The 6,172-nt window shown below is 37.2% G+C and overlaps 1 long non-coding RNA gene across 1 annotated transcript; it reads right to left on the bottom strand.

Moving 5' to 3' along the window:
- Positions 1 to 415: 415 nt before the first annotated feature.
- On the bottom strand, positions 416 to 1,269 carry LOC104103795 (uncharacterized). The gene is made up of 2 exons (XR_687988.4): positions 851 to 1,269; positions 416 to 643 (listed from the first exon to the last, which is right to left on the bottom strand). It is a non-coding gene; the product is annotated as an uncharacterized lncRNA (long non-coding RNA).
- Positions 1,270 to 6,172: the final 4,903 nt, after the last annotated feature.

The raw sequence follows: 6,172 nt of genomic DNA, 5'->3' as shown, positions 1-6,172 counted from the left end.
ATTGATCAACAACTTTGTTGCCTTTGATACCATTGATAGAACCCAGGGAGAACCACACCCTAAAAGCTAGCTATTAAGGTTGGGGAGTCCAAGGCTATATAAACCGCACATCAGTATATTGCAAAACCGATGTGGGACTCAAGTCTCATACCTTGCAATGGACTATAACAAACCACCACGTTCTGCATCCGTCGTCCCGACGGTTGTGCGCTTGACTTTTCTAGCCCTAGGCGAACACTGCAATACCGGTGTCACCATCCATGGCACGGTGGGTACAGAGGGTATTGGGTGGCTCTGATACCAATTGATACTAAATTTGGTATCAAGTCCTCTAATGAACAGTAATTAAGAGAAATATGAAAATGAGAAGAAGAACAGAGTAGAAGAAGAGAAGAAAGGAGAGGGAGCTTAGAGATAGAGAGAGAAGAGCTGTATTATCATCTCAAAACATGTGAATTTACTATTACAATTCTATATTTATGTAATTGAAAATGCAAAGTAGCTGACTAATGCGCGTAACTAACTTTTCCGCCAAAAACTACATTACAATTTGAAGGCCTAATAGAAGCTAACGTTTAAAATATTCTAATCGTCATCTACTCAGCTGCTGAAGTGGCATCCATGTTGGTTGTCGTCCCAATATCTGTATCACAAAAATAGAAACTAAATTATTTTTGTATACTTTTTATTTTTGGAGTAAGAACGGAGCTAGAAGAAACTGATTCTCCCCCTTTTATTTATATCAATGAACTAAAACGAGAAATCAGAAGTAGGATCCAAAAAACAAAAACAACCCTAGTCCTTTTTCCCTAAACTTTTATATCCAAAAAAATCCCTAATCTAAAAATACCTTTATATATATGGGTCTCGAACCTTCTATGTATACTCCACAGGAAATCCGAAAATCCTCCTCCGTTTTTTGCATTTTGATTTTTCTTGTAGATGAATTTCGGATTAAATGAAGTCGTGGATTCGGTCTCAACCTAATCTGACCGCTTCTATTTATCTATGAATCGTCTCAAAGGGATGAAAAGCGTGTGAGGGGCGGACAAAATCGTGAGAGGAATATTAAGACTGCAAAATTGTTATTTGTTAGGCCACGTGCATGAAAACGACAATAGGGGATGGGATCAGTGATGTGGATAGCTGAAGTTTGGGAATTTTCGGTGGGTTCTAGATGACTGGCGGCGACAAGAAGGTGGAGAAAGGGGTGGTGCGGCTAGGTTAAGGTCTAGGATTTTTTGAAGAGATGGGTTTTATATGGTTGGGAGATTTAATATTGGTCATTAGATTAAGGGAGATAAGTGGCTGGGATTTTACAATTAAAAATGGGACGGGTGTAAAGGGGTTTTGGGTCAGCAAGGTGTGGGCTAAGGGATTGGGCTGAGGTACTTGGCCAAATTGGGCTAATAAAAGTCCAAAGTTTGAGCTCAATATTGGGCTAACTTCTTCTCTGAAAATTAATTCAAAATTGAACTTTTTCTCTTCTTTTCTTTTTTCATTGTATCAAAACATTAATTTTCCTTCTAAAATAATAAAAAAGTATATGTATAAAATACAAAATTACTTATAATAAACTAGATTATATTATGAAACTATTTTAGATATTTTTCAGATATTATATAAAAATAGAGAAAAATAAATAAAAATCCTAGTAAAATAAAATAGTATGACTACAAAACATTAATGAAACTATTTTTGTATTTTTAAAATTTTATGTTCTATAATAAAAATTAAAAATAGAAGTAGACTAAATTCTATTAAAATAACTCAAGTGAATATTTAAAATACTAAGAATGCTGCAAATAGAAATCGTACGGGTTAAAAATTAGGTGCTTACAAAACACTTAGCATTGCAGTGTGAAACCTGATCCAACCACATAACGTTGAGGCATACAATCTGATCCACACACATACTATTGCGATGTGCAACCCAATCCAATCTCAATATTATCAATATTCAATACCATTACAGCGTGCAAACCCGATCCAACATACCAATTCATATAAAATCATCCAATAAACAACCAAGTATGGTAAAACTCTCAACATAACATAAAAGAGAACTAAAATGCATAATCCACCAATAAAATATGAACACGAACAAAGTGACAATCCAATATTCAAGAACTAGCCACCCCATCTAGATGTCAACTAAGACTTCAATAAGTTGTAAAAACGAGAACAATCTAAAGGTCACACAATCTGATATAGCATAGTAGAGTAAGATAAGAAACAAGTAAAGGTAATAAAGCAAGTAAAGACATGAAACATGTAAACGCATGAAGTAAGTAAAGGCATCTATCTAGTAGAAGCATGTGACAAACCTAACAAGTGAAGGCATATATCAAGTAAAAACATGTATCAAGTAAGAGCACATAACAAGTAAACACATGAAATAAGTAAATACATGATATAATTAAAGGCATGAGATAAACTAATATGTCAAAAGTAAACAAAACGTCAACCCGGGCCTCGAGTACAAATATGTAATTTGCATCAAGATTAGACCTCAAATCGAGGTCCAAATCTCCAAAATTAGCCGCCCTGAATTTGTTTCTCAATTTCTACACTTTAAAATACTATATATAAGGATAAAAATCTATTGGGATTCATGAGAATAAATTAAAACTAGGTAAAATTTACTAATATTAGAAGTTGGGATGAAAATTCACCAAAACATCTCCCAAAACCATTGTTTAAGTCTAAAAAATGGTGAAAAGTGGCTAAATCTCGATTTCCAACTCTTTTATATATTTGGGCTTTAGGTTTTCTTCATGTTCATGAAACACCTGTAACGTTCGAGCGAAGGTCACTGGACAACCGGCAATTGCGTTCGTGAAGGCCCTCTCGCATTCGCGAAGGGTGTCGCCCCCCAAGCCTTTGTGTTCGCGACCTCGTTGTCGTGTTCGCCATGAAGAACTATCCACCAACCCCCCAACTCCCAGAGCCTATGCATTCACGTGAGGGGAGGCACATTTGCGAAGGCCAAATCCTCCCAAGCCATCGCATTCGCGAGCAAATAATCACGTTTATATAGAGTAAAATCACCCCAACCTAATTAACCCTTCACGAACGCGAGACAATCTCCGCGTTCGCATTTCACATTATACCAGCAGCAGACCAGCTACTACAACATATGCAAAAATAGCTGGAAACCACCCTAAAACTGGGGCTATAATGACCCAACTGGTCGTTGTGTATTTGAGTTGCGTTTCCCATTTTGAAGCTTTCTGTATGTGTATTTGTGATTTTATGACTCGCCGGGATGGTTAGTTTGATTTCAGGGATGTTTGTGATGATTTGGACCATTTGGTTCTTGGTTTAGAAGCTTAAGTTGGAAATATTGACTCAGGTTCACTTATATGAAAACAGCCCCGGAACGGTATTTTGATAGCTCTGATAGCTTCTTATCATGATTTTGGACTTGGGCGTATGTCCGAAATTAAAATCGGAGGTCCCTAGGTTTATTTGACTTATTTTGTCGAAAGTTGGCAATTTGAAGTTTAGAAGTTGCCTTAAGTTTGACCATAGGTTGAATTTATGGCTATCGGGGTCGAATTTCGGTTTTTGGACTTGGAATAGGTCTCTTTTGCTATTTGAAACTTGTCTGCGAAATTTGATGCAATTTGGATTTGGTTTGATAAGATTTGGACGCTTGGTAGTGATCATAGAGGTTCTTGAGTTTTTCTTTTGAATTCCATGCGATTTGATATCTGATTCGTGGTTCTACATATTAATTTGGTGTTTTGATCATGCGAGCCAGTTCGTATGATTTTGTTATACCTGTGGGGATGTTTGGTTTGGAGCCCCGAGGGCTCGAGTGAATTTCGGACGTGTTTTAGAATGATTTAGGCAGGTTTTAGGTTTGTTGGTGTGCTACTGCTCTAGTTATCGCAATTGCGAGCACCAGCATTGCAAATTACGATCATAGCAAAGGGGTTTTAGTTATCGCATTTGCGATACCTTGATCGTATTTGCGATGTTTAGGCTAGGCTGGGTAGGTTCACAATTTTGACCAATTGGTCGCATTTGCGAGAAGGACAGACTTTGCAAATGTGAAATGAGTGTCGCATTTGCGACTTTCCTCTAGGCTATCAGGCCCCAAATACTTTTACATTTGCGAGAGTTTGCAATTACGAACCGAGGGTCGCATGCGACTTCTGCACCTGAACATAAGGGCTGGGAAGAGGGGATTTGAGTCTCATTTTCATATGTTTTAACCCTAGACTCGGTAAAGATGATTTGGGGAGGGGATTTTCACAAACAACCATTGGGGGTAAGTGATTTTGATCCATTTTCAACTATAGTACATGATTATGTATGAGATTTAACATCAATTCATGAGAATCTAAGAGAAATTTTGGTAAATATAACTATGTTTTGAAAAATAAAAATTTGGGATTTGAGAGTCTAATTTGACTCGGATTTGAAAACAAAGCACACATATGGACATGTGGAGTTATGGGTAGTCGAGATCTACCCTTGGACTCGGGTTTTTACCAGGCGGGTCCAGTCTTAACTTTTTGTCATGCTCCAAACTCGGGGTGCACAACCGGCGCTCAACCGAGAGAACCCGACCGAGCAAGCCTGTTAGATTACCTTCTACCCAAACTCATCTATGAATAAAGAGGAGAGGTACTTCATTAATCAAACACTGAAAAGATTTTATTAACAACTTCCTTTTTCATTCTCATTAGCAGCTTTATTCATAATTCCAAAATATTACGAGTTTATAAAATTAATGAAAAAAAACATGATTTCCAAATACCAACATTTCCAGTTCAATTCTTAATATCAACCACAACCCACAACCTGTCTACGAAGCCTCTAAGTACAATAGAAGAGTAATAGGAAAATACCGGCAACAAGGTCCCGGCTATACCTCAAAAACATAGTGCGTGAGAAACAAGACCCCCGAAATGAAGGGGGCTCACCAAGTCAGCTGAAGAAAGTGTACCACTATCACAAATCAATGCCGTCTGCTGTAGATCCACCTACATCCATTAAAGATGCAGTGCCCCCGGCAAAAGAGACGTTAGTACTGTCAAATAGTACTAGTATGTAAAACTAAAAGTCCTTTTTTAAAATAGAATGACCATATAAGAAAAGACAATACATAGAAATGGCAAGTCACAATCAACAATATCCAAATGTCCAGTTAAAACATAATAATTTTCAAAATACGAACTTCATATACAATTTTGGTTGGGAGATCATTAGCACCGATATACCACCGTCTCTGTTAGCACGGAGCCCGATCATGCCCGATCATCTAGGCCATCTCCTCACGAACAATGTAGTTTGACGAGTGATGTGAAAGAAAGTTATTACCAAGAGTAGTACCACCATGTGCACAACATGGCATCCGATCTCCACCCGATCAGCTAGGTCGCCTTCCCACATATGCCATGTGGGTTGACTTTTCCAATCCACAATTGTTACCAGTTCCCTCCCAATTTAAGGGAATAATATCATAATTTTATCCAATATTTCAATTTCATCCCAAATAAGGGGAATAACCACAATCCACTCATACACCGGCACGTGTAGTTTCAGGTGTGGGCCTTATGACCCACCCTTCCAAGTTTTGCTAATGATGCTCCCAAAAATATTTTTGATTTGATTTGCACACAAAGGTAACATAAATACAATTGTACTCACCCCAACATCTTTCACATTGTAAAAATTCTTATTAGTATTTTCAGACACTCACAACAACAATATTTCCTTGGCTCATTTGGCCATTCACAAGATTCTTTATTCCTGGCACGGTGGCCATATTTCATATTCCACAATTTCACCTCTTTCAATTTCAAAGATCACCATCAAATATCAACATATAGAATATTTTAGCAATCATATAACTCAAATTTATTAGCAATGGGAACTTTAAACACAAAAGGTTTCTTACCAAATAATGGGGCATACAGACCAGCAAAACAAGCACACATAAAAATCATAAGCAATCGATACACCATTTATTCTTGCAATACTCCTTCCCAGAAATGACAATATACAATTTCAACACCTGAGTATGTAAGAACTCGAATCACACTGGATATATTTATAAAGCAAAGCATTAGTTAAAGCATTCACTTATGGACATGAATTGAGTACAAAAGCTTTTAGGCGATTCTATTTTCGAAATCGTTTTTAAACAATTGAGTTG

Source organism: Nicotiana tomentosiformis, chromosome 9 (genome assembly GCF_000390325.3).
Source record: "Nicotiana tomentosiformis chromosome 9, ASM39032v3, whole genome shotgun sequence".
NCBI classification, from domain to species: domain Eukaryota; kingdom Viridiplantae; phylum Streptophyta; class Magnoliopsida; order Solanales; family Solanaceae; genus Nicotiana; species Nicotiana tomentosiformis.
The sequence above is the reverse complement of the archived record's forward strand: the minus strand, read 5'-3'. Positions and strand labels throughout refer to the sequence as shown.